Raw genomic sequence first — 19,614 nt, 5'->3', positions numbered from 1 at the left:
GTGTAAAAGGATGAAACTGAACATTATCTTACACCATACACAAAAAATTAACTCAAAATTAATTAAAGACTTGGATGTAAGACCCCAAGTCATACAATCAGGGAAGAAAACATAGGTGGTCAGCTCAATGGCATAGGTCTTTGCAAAACTTTTTGAATCTGATACCAGAAACAAAAGAAAAAATAAGTAAGAAAGATTACTTTAAACTAAAAGGCTTCTGCACAGAATTGGCAACCATTAACTAACAAAACAAAAAGGTAACCTACTAAATAGTAAAAGATAATAGTATATCATATATTTGACAAGGGGTCAATATTCAAAATATAAAAAGAACTCAGACAACTTAATAGTGGAAAAGTGATTCATTTGATTATCAAATGAGCAGATTTGAATTTTTCCAAAGGAGCCATGCAAATGGTCAATAGGTACACGAGATGATGCTCTACATCATTAATAATCTGGGAAGTGCAAATCAAAATCACACTAGTAACGCCTCTCATCTGCCATAATGGCTATTTTCAAAGAAAAAACAAATAAGTGTTGGTGAGGATGTGGTAAAAGGGAACCATCATCGCTGTTGGTGGAAATGTAAATTGGTGCAGACACTATGGAAACAGTATTGAAATTCCTCAAAAATTTAAAAATAGGACCACATGATCCAGCAATTCCACTTCTGGATATTAATCCAAAGAAAGTTAAAACACTAATTTGAAAAAACACACATATCTTCCCACCACCACACTCATGTTCATTGCAGTATTATTTACAACAGCCAAGATATGGAAACAATCTAAGTTTTCACTGGTGATGAATGAATAAATAAGATGTGATGTATAAATTTACCACAATGCAAGTGAAATCTCAGGTCTCTGATTAAGTCTAGAAAACAAAACTGTATTATATTTTGATTTATAAATATTGCGTGAGTAGGCAAGATTAGATTTAGACAGTACACTGAATTTGAGAAATTAGATGTATTAGTAAATGATTTTTCAAAAGAATTCCTGTTCATAGTCAATATTCCTATGAAGTTATCAATTTAAGAAACTAAATAAAAAGCTCTAAAGAAATATGTAAAAACCATCGAGGCAAAAGCAAATAGCAAATCACTGGGGAAGCCATTAACGATTTAATGAAAGGGAATAGGGAGTTCACCCACCAAAGAGAATAAAGTATTACAGATATGATTGATATATTATGCAAATATCACAGAAAATAAGGTTGGATGGCTCCAAAGGGCATTATGATTCTTTAATCTCTTTATATTAATCACAAATAATGTTTCTTTATGAAGAGGTTCTTGTTCGATTTTTTGGTAATTGTGACGTCTCTGTCTGTTGCTTAATAGTACATGGGAGAAAACTGAGTGAGAACATGAAAAGAAGAGAAGAAAATTATGGAGCACAAAGAAATTGGGTAGTCATAGAACCATCATCTATCTTTCCATGAAGCAATAATCACTTCAATAAATAAATAATTCTGAAATTGGAAGATTTCTTACAACATTTATGTAGAGACTATTTCTCAACACCTATTGTATATACAGAAGGTAGACACTGAATATTCCCAAAACACATCTGCAAATGCAAATATAAATTAGACTTGGACTCTGTCTCAGGAATGTTACAATCTGGTAGGGGAAATATGTCAAGAACACCTGTGCATATAACTGTGATATAGTTAAATATTGATTGGGTGTTCAGAGGAGGGATTTTTTTTTTTTATATTAGCAGGAAATAAATGCTCTTTTAAGCATATGACCATGGATAAGTCTCTCCCATCTCAAAATACAATAATATTTTGCAACAAAACTTAGTCTTTTTGTTATAAAACTTTTTACAACAAATCCAATAATAAACTCTTTCATTTTCTCTCCTTCTCCCTGTAGGAGTTTTTCTAGACTTCTTATCCTCCTCAAATGCAAAGATCTTAAAAGGAAGAGTTCCTTTTCCCAAATTCTTTTTCAAAATTCATCCACTTCACAATCATGCTCAAACTGACTTCTACATTCACCACTTCACTTTATTGTTGTTCATTCACTAAGTTGAGTCTGACTCTTTGCAACCCCGTGAACTGCAGCATGCCAGGCTTCCCTCTCCTTCACCATCTCCCTGAGTTTGCTCAAATTCATGTCCACTGAGTCAGTGATGCCATCCAACCATCTCATTCTCTGTCATCCCCTTCTCCTCCTGCCTTCAATCTTTCCCAGCATCAGGGTAGTTTCCAGTGAGTCTCTGCATCAGGTGGCCAAAGAATTGGAGCTTTAGCTTCAGCACTAGTCCTTCCAATGAATATTCAGGGTTGATTTCCCTTAGGACTGACTGGTTGGATCTCCTTGCTGTCCAAGGGACTCTCCAGAGTCTTCTCCAGCACCACAGTTCAAACGCATCAATTCTTTGGCTTTCAGCCTTCTTTATTGGTCCAACTCTCACACCGATACATGACTACTGGAAAAACCATAGCCTTGACTACATAGACCTTTGTTGGAAAAGTGATGTCTTTGTGTTTTAATACATTGTCTAGGTTAGTCATAGCTATTCTTACAAGGAGCAAGCATCTTTTAATTTCATGACTGCAGTCACCATCCATATTGATTTTGAGTGTGAGTGTGTGTGCTATTAATACCAAATGCAATAAATTCTTTTGAGCCCCTCTATTACCTTTCACATCTTCTCCATTTAGATCTTAATTTCTTTTTCCTTGGAACTGTTCTCTTTGCTTACTGTGCTTGATTTTGCTTTCTGGTTGATGATTTTTTTCTGCCATCTTCCCAAGTGTCTCTTCCCTAGCCAGTCTCTTAAACGTTGGTACACTCTAGGAATTCATCTTTGGCTTTTTCAATTATTTCTCTTCTCAAATTTCTCCTGGCTGAAATCTTTCATTCTATGACACTTTTATACAAATAACTTATTAATATGTGTCCTAAAGAATCTCTCTACCATAATGCAGAGAGATTTTCCATTAAGAATCATATTTCTCAGACCAAGCCCCCTTAAATCGCAGAGAGGGCAAAAGACCAATTCATGAAAATAGACTATGAAGAGAAATAATAAGTCATTTCTAGGTCAAGGAAACTAAAACAAACAAACAAAACCTCTTCTGGCTTTTCCTGTTGTCCTGGGAGAAGATGGAACCACACACTGAAATAACATGGAATTCATAATCAGCATGTTGACTAAACACCAGCTAGGAATGTTTATGTTTGACATTTATGTAACTCAGAAATAAATTTCCCTGGTATTAAGCCACTGAAGTTTGGGGATATTTACTTATTGCAGTAGCTAATGTTACTCTAATATATGTTAGAAACTTGAAGTGCAGTGCTATAATTGAGAAACTTGGAATATGTGGAACTGGTTTAGTATTTGGGTAGCAGGCAGTAGGAATATCAGAGTGTGGTAAGATGTTGACAAAATCACACAGTAGTGAAATATTTGGAAGTATTTATTGTAATAACTTGGAAGGCATCCAAGGCTTCTCTCTGTAGTTGTAGGAGCAAAGACTGGAAAACAGAATGTTAGTACCAATTGTTGATTGTTACTGATTGACTTTAACAAGTTATGAGTGGAAAAAGATGTGGTCAGACAAAAAAGATTCATTATACAAGCAGTAAGTGAAAGAAGTAGAGAAACTCCTGAAATATGGAACCTCTGAAAGTGAGAAAAACATTACTATTTTTAGACTGAAGTCCAAAGGAAATAAGACTTAAACAGGCTTTGAGAAGACAAATTACCAAAGGCACAATTCTTGAAAGAAATAAATGATAAGCTAAATTTCATCGTGGTCCTCTGGACAATGGACTGACAAACCACTTCAGTATTCTTGCCTTGGGAATTCCATCAACAGCATGAAAAGGCAAAATGATATGACACTGGAAGATGAGCCTCTGAGGTTGGTAGGTGTCCAAAATGATATTGGGGAAGAATGGAGAAATAACTCCAAAAAGAATGAAGAGGCTGAGCCAAAGTGGAAACTATGCTCAGTTGTGGATGTGTCTGGTGGTGAAAGTTAAGTCCAGTGCTGTAAAAACAATGCTACATAGGAACTTGGGATCTTATGTCCATGAGTCAAGGTAAACTGGAAATTGTCAAACAGGAGATGGCAAGCGTGAACATTGACATTTTAGGAAACAGTGAACTAAAATGAATGGGAATGGGTGAATTTAATTCAGATGACCATTATGTATCTAATACTATGGGCAAGAATCCTTAGGAGAAATAAAGTAGCCCCCATGGTCAACAAAACACTCTGAAATACAGTACTTGGATGAAATCTCAAAAACAACAGAATGATTTCCATTAGTTTCCAAGGCAAACCATTCAACATCACAGTAATCCAAGTCTATGCCCCAACTATTAATGCTGAAGAAGCTGAAGTCAAATGGTTCTATGATGACCTACAAGATCTTCTAGAACTAATGCCAAAAATGACATCATTTTCATCATATGGGATTAGAATGTGAAAGTAGGAAGAAAGAGATACCTACAGTATCAGGAAAGCTTGGCCTTGGACTACAAAATGAAGCAAGGCAAAACCTAACAGAGTTTTGCCAAGAGAACACACACTGGTGATAGCAAACACCCTCTTCTAACAGCACAAGAGACAACTCTACATATGAATATCATTAGATGGTCAATACCAAAATCAGATTGATTATGTTCTTTGCAGCAGAAGTTGGAGAAACTATATACAGTCAGCAAAAATAAGACCTGGAGCTGACTGTGGCTCAGATCATGAGTTCCTTATTGCAAAATTCAGACCTAAATGGAAGAAAGTAGGTAAAGTCACTAGGCCATTCAGGTATGACCTAAATCAAATCCTTTATGATTAAATAGTGTAAATGACAAATAGACTCAAGGGATTAGATCTGATAGAGTGTCTGAAGAACTATGGACAGAGAGGTTTGTAACATTGTACAGAAAGTGGTGATCAAAACCATCCCCTAGAAAAAGAAATACAACAAGGCAAAATAGTTGTCTAAGAAGGCCTTACAAATAGCTGAGAAAAGAAGAGAAGTGAAAGGCAAAGGAAAATGGGAAAGATATACCCAACTGAATGAAGAATTCCAAAGAATATTAAGGAGAGATAAAAAACCTTCTTAAGTAAACAATGCAAAAAAAAAAAAAAAATAGAGGAAAACAATAGAATGGGAAAGGCTAGAGATCTCTTCAAGAAAATTAGAGATAGCAAATGAACATTTCATGCAAAGATATGCACAACAAAGGTCAGAAACAGCAAGGACCTAATAGAATCAGAAGAGATTAAGAAGAGGTGGCAAGAATACACAGAAGAGCTATGCAAAAAAAGGTCTTAATGACCTGTTGTGATCACCCATCCAGAGCCAGATAACCACCATGTTGTGATAACCCACCTATAGCCAGACATGCTGGAGTATGAAGTCAAGTGGGCCTTAGGAAACATTACTATGAACAAAGCTAGTGGAGGTGATGAAATTGTAGTTGAACTATTTCAAATCCTAAAAGATGATGCTGTTAAAGTGCTGCACTCAGTATGCCAGCAAATCTGCAAAAAACAGCAGTGGTCACAGGACTGGAAAAGGTCAGTCTTCATTCCAATCCCAAAGAAGGGCAATGCCAAAGAATGTTCAGACTACCGTACATTGTGCTCATTTCACATAGTAGCATGGTCGTGATCAAAATCTTTTAAGCCAGCCTTCAACAATACATGATCTGGGAACTTCCAGATGTACAAGCTGGATTTAGAACAGGCAGAGGAACTAGAGATCTAATTGCCAACATCTAATGGATCATAGAAAAAGCAATAAAACTCCACAGAAACATTTACTTCTGCTTCATTGACTATGCTCAACATCATACATAATTAGGAAGTTATAAATTAAAGTGGTGAAATCTATCCCTTGTTGAAGAGACTGTTTTTTCTCTGAGTATTCTTAACATCTTTGTTGTAGATTAATTGATCACAGCTACATGAGTTTATTTCTGGGTTGTCTATCCTGTTCCATTGATCTATATTTCTATTTTTAGTGCCAACACCATACTGTTTTGATGACTGTGGCTTTGCAGTATAGTCGGAAGTCAGGGAATTTGATTCCTCCAGCTTCATTTTTCTTTTTCAGAATTGCTTTGACTTTTCAGGAGTCTTTTGTGTTTCCATATAAATTTCAAAAAGTCCTAATTCTGTGATAAATAGCGATAGTTATTTGATAGAGATTGTATTGACTCTGTAGATTGCCTTAGGTAGTATAGTCATTTTCATAATATTTATTCTTCCAATCCCAAAACATGTTATGTCTTTCCATATGTTTGTATCATCTTTGATTTCTTTCTTCAGAATCTTATAGTTTTCAGAATACAGTCTTTTTTCTCTTTAGGTATTTTATTCTTCTTGATACAATGGTAAATGGAATTGCTTCTTTAAGTTATCCTTCTGATCTTTTCTTGTTAGTGTATAGGAATGGAAGAGATTTCTGTATATTAATGTTGTATCCTGCAATTTTATGGAATTCACTCATGAACTCTAGTGATATTCTGGTAGCATCTTTAGGATTTTCTATATACTAGAGTCATGTAATCTGCAAACAGTGACATTTTTACTTGTTTTCCAATTTGGATTCCATTTATTTCTTTTCCCTGATATCCATGGCTAGGACTTCCAAAGCTATGTTGAATAAAAGTAATGAAAATGGACACCCTTGTCTCATTCCTGATCTTAGGGGGAATGCTTTCAGTTCCTGATCTTAAAGGGACTCTTTCAGATTTTCACCATTGAAAATGCTGTTAGCTGTATGTTTGCCATACATGGCATCTATTAATGTTGAAGCAAGTTCCCTCCATTTCCACTTTCTGGAGAGTTTTATCATAAATGGGTGTTGAATTTTGTCACAGGGTTTTTCTGCATTTATTGATAGGATCACACTCTTTCTTCTTCAGTTTGTTAATGTGGTATATCACACTGATTTGTGGGTACTGAAAAATCACTGCATCCCTAGGATAAATCCCACTTGATCATATGATCTAATTTTAAAAAGTGATACAAATGATCTGATTTACAAAACAGAAACAGACTTACAGATATTGAAAACAAACTTGATACCAAAGGAGAAACATGGGAGTAGGGGTAGGGATAAATCAGGAATTTAGGATGAACATAAACACACTATTATATGTAAAATAGATAACCAATGAGGACTGACTGTATAGTACAGGGAAATCTGTTGAATATTCTGATAACCTATATGAGAAAAGAGTCTGAAAAAGTATGAAGATTTATGCGTGTATAACTGAATCACTTTGCAGAACACATGAACTAACAACATTGTAAATCAAATACACTTCAATAAAATTAAAAAATATTAAAAATGATGAGATATTACTACAAATCTATTAAAATGGTACAAGTCCAAAATACTGACAACACCAAATGCTGGTGAAGGTTTGGAACAATAGGAACCTTCATTAATTGCTGGTGGAAATAAAAAAATGACACAGCCACTCCAAAAGACAGGTTGGCAGTCTCTAGCAAAACTATATATACTCTTACCATATAATCCAGTAATATTGTTCCTTGGTATTTATAAAAACAAGGTGAAAGTTTATGTCCACAAATATTCTTGCACATAGATACTTACAGTATGCTTCCTTTATAATTGCTAAAACTTGGAAGCAAGCAAGATGTCTCATTCCCATCACCCATTTGGTTTTAAATAACACTCTAAATCTGTAGTAAGCAAAACAGTATGGTATTGGCATAAAAACAGGCACATAAACCAATGGAACACAATTAGGAGCTCAGAAATAAACCCATGCAAATGGTTGACTAATCTTTGATAAATTTGACAAGAATATACAATGGGGGAATCAATAAGTAGTGTTGGGAAAATTAGATTTTCATATACAAAAGAAGGCAATTGGACCCTTACCTTACACCACACATTAAAACGTTAACTCAAAAGGGATTAATGACTTAAACACCACACCTGAAACTATAAAACTCTAGCAGAAACAGGGGGGAAGGCTTCTTGAAACTTTTCTAGGAAGTGATGTTTTTAAATATGACACCAAAATACAGGTTATAAAAGCAAAAAAATAAAATGAAAGAAACCACCAATGAAACTATATCAAACTAAAAGCCTCCTGAACATCCAGAGAAATAATCAGCAAAATGTAAGGATAACTTACAGAATAGAAGAGTGAATTCCTGGTGGTTAGGAGTCTTCACTTTCACTGACAAAGGCACAGGTTTGATCCCTGGTCAGAGAACTGCAAGTCAGTGAAGGAGGTGCAGGTTTGATTCTTGGTTTGGATCTGGATCCCATATGCCTTGGAGTCTAGGAGCCAAAACATAAAACAGAAGCAGTGTTGTAATGAATTTGATAAAGACTTTTTATAAATTATGTTAAAAAATAATAATACCATATTGAAAGCTTGAAATTTGCTAAGACAGTAGATCTTAATTTCTCCCTACACATATAACAAAGATAGTATATGATGTAGAGTTAATTAACTTAATTAAAGAGATAATTAAAAGTTAATTAAAAGTAGACAAGTAGAGTTAATTAACTCAATTGTGGTAATTGTTTCCCAGTGTATATGTGTATTAAATCATCATGTTGTAGAACCTAAATATGTACAATTTTTATTAGTCATACCTCATTAAAGCTAAGAAAAAATAAAAGAAATGGGGAAACATTAATATATGCATGTAAGGGAACAAAGTCAAGCTGAAAAATCTACAATCTGCATACATATATGGTTCCAACTATGTGACATCTGCAAAAGGCAATGGAAACGATAAGCTCAGTGATTGTCAAGAGTTAAGGATGGGGGGAGAGATGAATAGACAGAGCACAGAGGACTTTTAGGGCAATAAAAATATTCTCTATGATTTTATTGCAGTGGATACATGTATCATTATTTGCTGTTCATACTCTAAGTCATATCCGACTGTTTGCAACCCCATGGACTGCAGTATGCCAGGTTTCCCTGTCCTTCACTATCTCCTGGAGTTTGCTCAAATTCATGTTGATATGTATCATTACCCCTTTGTCAAACTCAAAGGATGTACAACACCAAGAATTAACTATGGACTTTGGTTGATAATAATGTGTCAATATATCCACTGTTACAAAGGTACTACTCCAGGGTGGATGTTGTTAGTGGATGATGCTATATGAGTATGGACAGAGCTATGTGGGAACTCTGCACTACCTGCTCAATTTTGCTCTAAAATAATAATCTATTAAAGTGATAATAAATAAACATTCTGATAGCGATTCTTGATCTCTGAAGAAGATTTAGCTTCGGGACCAGGGACCAGCCTTGATCACTCAAGAGCTTTTGTGTAGCAGAGTTTTATTAAAGTGAAAAAGGGACAGAGAAAGCATCTGACATAGACATCAGAAGGGGGATGGAGAGTACCCCCCTCACTAGTCTAAGCAAGGGAATTATATACTCTTTTAATTGGTTATTACAATAAACCAAAAGAATGTCTCAAGGTTGTCAAGATCTTACTAGATTCACTCCCACAATTTAAATTTTAAGATGACAGGATCAGAACTAACAATAAAAAGAAATATACATTTTAAAATAACAAGATTAGTCAAAAGGTTTTCAAGAAAGAGAAACTGTCCTTAAGCAAGATACATTGCTGTTATATAATTTTTAGTACAGAGTTTAAACTGAGTTGTTCAGTTGTGTAATCATTAATTTTGGGCTTAAAGGAAAAAAAAAAAAGGTTTATCTGACTAAGACTAAGGAATGTAGAAATGTAGAGAGAGGGGAAAAAAAAGACATTTGTCCTCTCCTCCTCTTTGAGAATTCCAGACCCCTATCTCCTCCTCAAGGACCCTGGACTTCCCATCAACCTGCCTAAAATTTGGCTCTCTCAATTTCTAGTCCCAATTTGTTAAAAAGAGTCTTTGAGGGCAATACTCATTAAAATTTCTTACAAAACAAAGGAGCTCAGTCTGGTGGTCATTGTCTCAGCCATGCCTAATGCTTTAGATGGCCTCAAAATACCCAGCTTTAAGTTGGGAGAGGTGAGTATAAGGGCAAGAAGGCATAAAAATAAAGGGAGCTAAGTAGAATATAACTAGGAGAACTCTTGGAACATGTTTGCTGCCACAATTAAACTGATTTAAAACAAGTAAACTAAATAAGATGTATATTTAGTTTTTTTTTTTAAAGAAATACGATGCCAAAATAATTAAACCTAGTTATTCTAAAACTATCATCGGCTTCCCAAATAGACCCCAGCAAGAAAGGGCTATTAAAGCCACGCAGGCACTAAGAAGGAGCTATGTCTCCAGATTCATTTCATGTGTGACTATGGACAAAAATGGACAGGAAAAATGTTTGCAGAAGTGGAGTTAGGTTCCCTAAGAACAACAGTCAAGGATATTCTTCCTAGTAAGTAAAAATCAGCATCTAATGAAGTAACTCTCCCACTGCTAGGGAATTTCGCAGCAGGAAAGTAGATGCGGAGCAATAAAAGCTGTGTGTTTCTGATCCTTCTTCCTGAATGAAGTATTTTATGATAGACTTCTGGTCTCTGTGCTAATATTTCCACCTGGGTTAGGGCAAGGGCAAGAGGAGATAATTTGTCTTCAAGTTTCTTTGTTGCTGGATTATAAGAAACAGTATTTAAACTTGATGGCGAAGGCTCCACGTCACTCAAAGATCCTTGAGCTGGATGAAGTGACTGTACTGGACCACACACTGTCTTCTTTGAAGAGACAAATGCTGTGTGAGATCTGCCCATGAATTTGGTGGCTGGAAATGTGGGCTTTGGCTCTCCATCAAAGATTCACGCTCCACTTCCATACTTGTATTAGTCAGCATTTTTCAGAGAAACAGAACCAATAGAATGTGTGTATATATAGAAAGAGATTTTTTTTTTTTTGGTGAGAAATTGGCTCCTATAATTATGGAGGCTGTCAAGACCAAATCTGCAGGGTGAGCTGGCAGGCTGGAGACTCAGGAAAGCTGACAGTGCAGATGAAGTCTGAAGACATCTGCTAGAGAGTCTTCTCTTGCTTACGCTCAGTTGCCTAAGCTAGAATTTGGGTGTTTCCCCTTACCACTGATTCTGCCTTGTCTATGTAGCTGATTCATGGCTAAATCCTGGCCATTTTACCTCCTTAGGCATTTTATTTATCTCAGTTACCATCACCTAAGGTGATGGATCATTTCCTTCTGACTATTCTAGTCTTCTACCTAGTATCCTGGTCCTTATTCTAGTTGGATTGTTGTAAATGTTTCCTCCAGGAAACTTCTGTGATCATCCATCGAAATCACAAGCTGGGCCACAGCACTTTACTGTCTAAAATTCTTTAATTTCATCAACTACCTCATGATTAAATCCAAACTCCTTGACATGAATGCAATGCTCCCTCTAGTCTGCCCCTTTTAAAAACCATTTAGCTTTTCCTCCAGTTACTCCTTACTTCAAATTTGACATTGAATTAGCAGTTCCACTGCTTGCTGTTCTATATTTCACTTCACACTTTCTTTGTCCTTGCCATCTTCTCCTTCCTTCAGTTGACCAGCTTAATGATTTATTATTATGACTTGTCTTAGATATCACTTCTCAGTCTCCTATGTCTCCATTCTCTCCCTTATGTGTTAAGGATCTTTCTCCCTTGGCCCAGTAGCATTCAAAATCTACTCAATCATTGCAACCAATTTATAGCTTAATGAGTATCTGTTGATGTATGTCTGTCCTCAATAACTGAAGTTTCTAGGGACACTGACTATGTTTCTGTTCAAATATTTATTAGCTAATATTATGGAAAAGGAAACCAATTTAAGTGCTAGAATTACTGACAGACATGATTCCTGCCCTCAAAGAGCTCATTCCATAGAAGTGAGACATAAAAATGAACAAGAAACGTAATTCAGGTAGTTTTAGAGTTTGATGAAGGCTGTGAAGTAAATAAAACAATACAATGTAATAAATAGACGGGGAGGGATATGCACTATGTAGAATGATCAGGAAAAGCATTTTTGAAGAGTGATATTTAAGACTCAAAGTATGTAAAGAAATATGACAACATGAAAGATGGGAGTAGAGGAGAGTGTAATGAGCAAGAGAGAGATTATTACAAGTCCATTTGAGAGAAGAGACTTTGAAACTTTTTCCATTTGAGGGATTTGAAATCATTTATATTGAGCTATGGGATTACCTGGTGGCTCAGCAGTAAAGAATCTGCCTGCCACTGCAGGAAACACGGGTTTGATCCCTGGATTGGAAAGATCTCCTGGAGAAGGAAATAGCAACCCACTCCAGTATTCTTGCCTGGGAAATCCCATGGACAGAAGAGCCTGGTGGGCTACAGTCCATGGGGTCACAAAAGAGTCGGACATGACTTAGAGACTAAACAACAGCAACAACAACAACATATTGAGTTGTAAATGACAAAAAGTTAGCTTAAAATATTACTGCTCTTAAATGAAACTATAAAAACAAAGCACTTTCTTCTCCTTTCTCACATATTATGTTATCCATCCCACTTAGATGTTCCTTCCAACTTCCTAGGACTTGGGAAGGAAGATGGCACCTTCTCATGTCTTTGATCTTCATTTAGTTCACTTGATTCCACTTCAGCAATGCAAAAGCCTTTTGTGACCCAGGTCATCAGTAATTTCCATGATGCTCATGGGAAGGCCTCAAGGAAGTGTTTTCTGTTGATTTGAGTGTTTGCATACATTTAATCTATTGTTAATGAGTATCAAGTAAAGAACTAAGTTTTAGAATGGCTGCAAGTCATAGAGTAGAAAACAAGAATTCAGTGAAAGCTGAATGAGGCAGCCAGAAGTTTCTATGAGACTTTCCCTCCCATGTGATAAATTTGGGTTCCATGCTACTATCACTGTTAAAAAAATTCATTACCTTTGCACTATGTGCAAAATTGCATTATCTTCCTTAGATCGGCAAAGAAGATTTGGAAGATTTGATTTTAAGCTAACTGAGGGCAGGGATTATATATCATTGTAGCTTTATATTTTATTAATTAAAAGTTTAAAATAATAGAATAAATAATTTGACAAGCTCAATAAATTTAAAGAAAACATTAGGTCTGCCTCCAAGATACTGATAAAAATACTTAAGCTGAATCATTGAATAACACTAATATATATATAATTATTATTATTAATGAGCATGTTGTTAAAATGTTCTTCTCAAAGTCAAGACCATCCACTTTGTGCAAAGGTCTTGATGTCAGCAGTTCCTGTCAAGGCCCTGTGGATGGCCTGGAAGAACTTATCTACTGTCTGCTACATTGAGCACTTTGGGGTGCTTATATTTTAAGTTCTGTAGTTTTTTTTCAGGGCGTCTGAATACACAAGATTCATTTTAAATTCTTTAACACATTTTCCTCATACGGATGTTACTGTTATAGTCCCTTGTGAGAACATGTGTTGGATGTTAGAATAATACTTAAAGTAACAAATTTACTTCCTTTCAAACGCTGTAGAAAATTTTAACCCTCAGAAATAAATCCCTAATTAGGTGAATGAAAATTGAGATCTGGATAAGTCTTAGGGAGTAAGTGAAATGGATCAGGGAAGTTTTTTAGCAGAGATCTATCTTCCTCTGGAGACCCATTCTGTGGAGGCAGGGGTGGGGTGGGGTGGGGGAGGGAGGTTGTCAGGAAACCACCATTCTCCTCTTACAGTCTTCCAAGTTACCTGCTGCCATGTGCAAGCTGTTCATAGATAAAGGGATTCTTAGATGGAGAATGAAGGGAAGTAGGCACTGGGCCAGTAATTCTAGGAAGCAGAGCATTGAAATAAATGTAGAATTGCGTGTTTGTAAGGAGAGATTTGGAGATGGGTATAACTCTATGGCTATTGAAAACAAGGGCAAAGATTGAGCTCATTCAAAATACATTTCCTTTTCTAGACCTGAAAGATATCATTAAACAGACTCCTCTATTTTTGCTCTGTCCCTTTGCAAACTGGATTCTCCTTGACCTACTCCAGTGCATGCTTCTGTATTCATAGTATACTTTTATACATATAATCTCTCGTGTATTGTCTTATCCTATCCTTAAAGTAGCAGTACAAAGTAGGTGGTATCATCAGTTTATAAATCAGGAAAGTAAGACTCAGAAGGCTTATGGGTATATTTTGAATGTCTTACAATGAGTAAGTCTCAAGTTTGGGTTTTTGTTCCTAAATCTCATGATTGAGTCATCATATGTACTTCGCTAGTCTGTATGTTTCTTTATGGTCAGGATCTTCTTTCCTTCCCAAGTCTTATATATTATCACTATCACCTTGTCATTTAAGTATCTGTAGTTCGCTCAAGCTGAATGTGTTCCAGATCCTCAATTTTGCCCCAGTTCCTCTTACTTCTGAGTATTTACTTCTGTGTTCTTTGCTTCTGCCTGTAATATTTTGGTCACCATTTTGTGTAACTGACTCTTAGTCAATCTTCACATTTCATTGCATGTTTCATCATTTCCAGGGAACTTTAATGGCCAACCCCCTCTGTAGTCCTCTCCATAGTATCTTACTTGCCCTCCATCCTCATAATGTTCTGTGTCATAATTTTATCACCTGCTAATCTGTGAGCTACAGGAGAACAGAAGATTCTATTTTATTCAGTGTCTGGCTCATAGTAGGTGTTAAGGAGTTATTCTTTTAACTGATGAATTGAAAGGATGAATGAATGATGAATTTATTCAAATATATTATTCAAGTATACTCTATCTTCCAGCCAGTTTCCAAGTCACCCTTATTATTTTCTTAAATGTTTTAGCATATTAAGAATAAGAGTTAATTTGACTTAAAGGTGAGGCCTGCCTTTATAAATATGAAGCCTCTTTAATCACTCTGTAATCTTCTGAGAGTAGTGGAAAGAACAGATGTCACTTTGATAGGAGACAGTAAATTTTGAAAAATCCCATTTTGCTAGCTTTCTCCTTCCACTTTTTCTCACTACCTACTTTTCAGCCTTGGATTCCAGTGGGTTCTATTTTTAGTCTACCCATCAAAATTTGTGAATATTTCCTGTGAATGATTTGTTGCCTATATAGAGCTAACTCATAGGTCAAAATAACAATAAAAATGCAAATACACATGAGTTTCCCATTATGCAGAAAAGGCATTTGAATTTTTGGTCCAAACATATTGGAATCTTAGACCTTGCTGAAATCAATTCCCTTGAGATTTTCCATCCATATGATTAGTAATGTGTTCTTAAAAGTCTTTCTTAGATTTTGCAGTCCTGACAAGCAACTTTGAAAGCTTGAGCCTACACTAGTAGGGATTTTTTAATCCAAAATAATAAAAACTTCTCAAGGCTTCTCTTTTTTGAATTATGTCCCAATTTTCCATGAGTGAGCTACATAAAATCTTGCCATATGTTCCTCTTCAGAGCGATACATCTGAATAGAATAAGGTATTTATAAAATGATCTCGGTATATTTACTGACTGATGAAAGACATTAGTTTCTGCATACTCAGGTAAGTCTCTATCTGGCATTGTTTGATTTATCTAGACAAGTGAAATGTGGTTAAAACAAACCTATAGGGTCTTACACCATGAGGCCTTTAAAAAAATTTTTTTTGGCATGGAAATGGTCTGGAGAGCAGCTGGCTACCAGCTGGAGCCTCATACTGTTTTATTGAAGTAGAATTGGGACTTTAACAAGCTTAATTATAACAAGACTTCACCTGCATCACAGAACCTGTTACATTGCTCCCACCCCTTTTTTCACACATTTCTGGTTGTTTGGAAGCCTGTTTTCAATATTTCCACCCAGACCACATTTGATCTGAAAGCTTTCCTCTTGATTTAGTTGCCATGGCATAAAAAGGATAAATTAAATCTAGCTACTTTTGTGTAGGTCAGATCAGGAGTGGTTTGAGGGAACTTGGAGATAGTGTAAACTTGACTTAAGTGTTAGTTTTGGCTTCATCTTCTTTGTCAAAGAACTGGTGAGAGAGCCATATGTCCACATCATTAGTCCATGTGTCCCGAGGGTTTCACTTTATTTTGCTTTATGATTCTCTTAAGCATATTATAAAATGTAAGCCTTGTATTTGATTATAAGCACTTCTAAGTACTTCCTAATGTAGCTGATGTAGTTCCCAGCACACAACTGACACTTTGGAGATACCATCAGAAGCTTGACTTCCTGAAAGTCCATATGGATTTGCAGAAAAAGATTACTGATCACATATTTAAATACTATATTACAAACTCTTATATTTTCTTGTAGTATGAATTGCTAAATGATGATTAAAGGATACTGTTTCCTTGTATTGTAAACAAATATTGTTAATGCCTTTAAGATGATGACTTGCGGATTTAAAATTAAATTTCAAACATGAAGAGAAAAAAGTGATGAGAAACTCTGATTGGTGGCAATAGTAATAATACAATGTGAAAATGTTGGTTAAAAAATAATAATCCCTTGTTGTTTTTGTGCTAAAAGATTTTTTGATCCTGGGCAACCTGGAAAGGTGCAAGGCCTACGTGAATAAATTAGATGCTAACATGAATGAGTTGACCCTTTCAGATTTATGTTTATGGCTTTCTTGTCTTCAATAAAGTAATTACACTTCCATTTGGCTATAACTCTTGGGATTAGAGATATTTATAGCTGTTGGAAAAGGAATTGGCTCAATCTAATAACACTATTGAAACAGACAGGGTTTTCTAAACTGAAAATTGGATGAAAGAATCACCTATGATATTTACTATGCACCCAATTTTAGGTTTCACTGATGCACGACATTCAGTGAGAGACACGGAAATGCCACATTCCCTTAGACAGTTTTATGAATCCTAGAACAGAAGAAAAGAAAGTTTCTTATATTATTATATGTATTACTAAGCCTGTTTCTAATATCTTAATGGTTAAATTCAATTTCTCTCAAGCCCTGAGGTTCAAACTCAAACATTATCTCTTCTTTGAAATTTCTTCTGACTTCTCCTCCTTATTACCTCCCTCCTTCCCCCTCCAGAAGGATTACATCTCCTTCATCTCTTGTAACATCTCTGCTAACAATGCATTCCTCTTCTCTTATAGCACTTCTCACATTGCATTGTAATTATTTGTTTACGTGTCTGTCTCTCTCTCCAGACTGAGCTCTTCAAAAACTGAGACAGCGTTTTATTTAATTCACTCGGTGTACCCACAGCCTGTCAGTGTCTGGCACGTGATAGGCAAATAATAAATGCTGAAAGAAAAAAAAGGGGGAATTAATGAATGACTGTAAATTATTGTCATCTCTGATTTATTTGGCAGTCATATCACTGAGTGCAAAAAGAAACGCCCATCTTATTACTCCTTCAGTGTCATGTAGTCTTTTCTTGAAAACTGTAGTGTTTAACAGTCTCCTCAACTCAGCTTGCACAATTCCAGCATAGTGATAACAGTGCTGTAATCAAATCTCAAGTACTTTCAAATTGTTGCAAATGTATTGCATTGTGATCCTGGAGTCTACAGGTGTGGTTTTTGGTTTCAATTGTAAAACTCATTAAAAAAAAAGTTGCTGTCTGGTTGATAGTATGAAACAATGTCTAATGGTTAGACTTTTATATTTCATTTTATTTATGAATAATTTAAATTAGAATTTATTCTTAGGAAAAAAAAGACAGTTTGTTGAGTTATTGAAGTGATCAAGTACCCTTATTGGTAAATGATACACTCACTCAAATACCAAGATTAGCACTCACAGTGGGTGAGCAAGTAGGATAGTAGCTGAAAAGCCTGCTGGATATGAAGTTCATTTTCTGAACAAACATTTTAGTTTCAACAAAAATGAAAATGCATTCCACTCAGAAATTCCACATACATGTAAATGTTTGTGTTTTTAAGAGAAATTTAATTATTCTATTTAATCCACTTACACTTGAGTCATTAAAGGGTATTTGATAATGGATAAAGGGACCGTTTTCTTGGCTCTACTCTTTATTATTTTAAACTCCCTAAGACATTTCTTTTTTTTTCGTGACTTCAACAAACTTAACCAGTTATATGATCTGACAGTAGTACAATTGACACCGATACCAATTTTGGCTGAAGAAATGAAAAAATTTTATTCACTATCTTGGGTAAATTATGCCTGTTAGGTTGTACTATTTTATAATAAACTTTTGGAAAATTAAACAACATATAAAATTGCAACATGAATATTTACAGATCTTAAAGAAAAAGGTCGTGATTTCTTATTTATGGTTATAATATCAGGACTTAGAATGCCTCAGACAAAACAAACACTAAATATTGAATACGGATTAGTTGCTGAATGTGTCAACAAATGTTACAGGATGACACAAAATTTGTTTAGTGATGAAATCAGCAGAGAGGAATGCAAAGGTCATTTTTGTATCTGAGGCATGTGAAGAATTTCAGTAATTGTGCCAGGTTGCACAAAGCAAATACTTGATTTACATGCAATGCCTATTTTGTGCCCTGGAGAGAAAACAGGAGGGTTGCTGCTGCTGCTGCTAAGTCACTTCAGTCGTGTTCGACTCTGTGCGACCCCGTAGATGGCAGCCCATCAGGCTCCCCCGTCCCTGGGATTCTCAAGACAAGAACACTGGAGTGGGTTGCCATTTCCTTCTCCAATGCCTGAAAGTGAAAAGTGAAAGTGAAGACGCTCAGTCGTGTCCGACCCTTAGCAACCCCGTTGACCACAGCCTACCAGGCTCCTCCGTCCATGAGATTTTCCAGGCAAGAGTACTGGAGTGGGGTGCCATGGCCTTCTCCAACAGGAGGGCTGGTCTTACTTAAATAGAAGAAAGCAGAGACTTAATTAATATGCTGGAGTTTCTAATTAGCCGATACTGGGACTGGGCTTCCCAGGTGGCACAGTGGTGAAGAATTCACCTACCAATGCAGGAGACATAAGAGACCTGGGTTTGATCCCTTGGTCAGGAAGACCCCCTGACGTAGGAAATAGCAATCCACTCCAGCATTCTTGCCTGGAAAATTCTGTGGACAGAGAAGCATGGCAGTTTACAGTTCATGGGGTCACAGAGTCAGACACGACTGAGGGACTGAGCCTTCAATCTTGGGATTAGAGGAAGTTTGTAATGGGAAGATGAGAAGAGTTTACTCTTTCCCTTTTCCTAATATTCTGTTAAACTGACCAGAACAGGTTGGGCAGCAGGGAAGGGCCAACAGTTTCCATATTCCCCAAACCAGCAATTTTTCTCCTCTGACCTAGAATTTTTAAACTTTAGAACCATTGGCTGGGAGGGAGTGTGGCTCCAGAGCATGCTTTAGAGTGAATCATCACATCATTGAGTAGGCTGTGAAAAGGAACAAAATTTTCATTTATTTTTATCTAAAAATTAAAAAAAAAAAAGAGCTAAAGCTTTTCTCATTCTTTGGAAGTTCTTTTTTTTTTGTAGATTTGTTGAGCATACCATACATACAGAAAAGTGAACAATGATATGTATGCAGTTGAATTAATTTCATAAAGTGAACACATTCAGGTAATTAACACAGATCAAGAAATAGGCAGCAGCAACCCCAAAGACCTGCCTTGTACTTTCCATCCATGACTACTCCTTGACAAATAACTATCCTGAATTCTAGTGCCATTTACTAGCTTTGCCTTTTAAAAATTTTGCCTAAAGGGAAACTTTTTGTGTATTATTTTGTAACTG

The sequence above is a fragment of the Odocoileus virginianus genome, chromosome 24, assembly GCF_023699985.2.
Source record: "Odocoileus virginianus isolate 20LAN1187 ecotype Illinois chromosome 24, Ovbor_1.2, whole genome shotgun sequence".
In the NCBI taxonomy this organism is placed as follows: Eukaryota; Metazoa; Chordata; class Mammalia; order Artiodactyla; family Cervidae; genus Odocoileus; species Odocoileus virginianus.
This window is presented reverse-complemented; position numbering follows the sequence as displayed.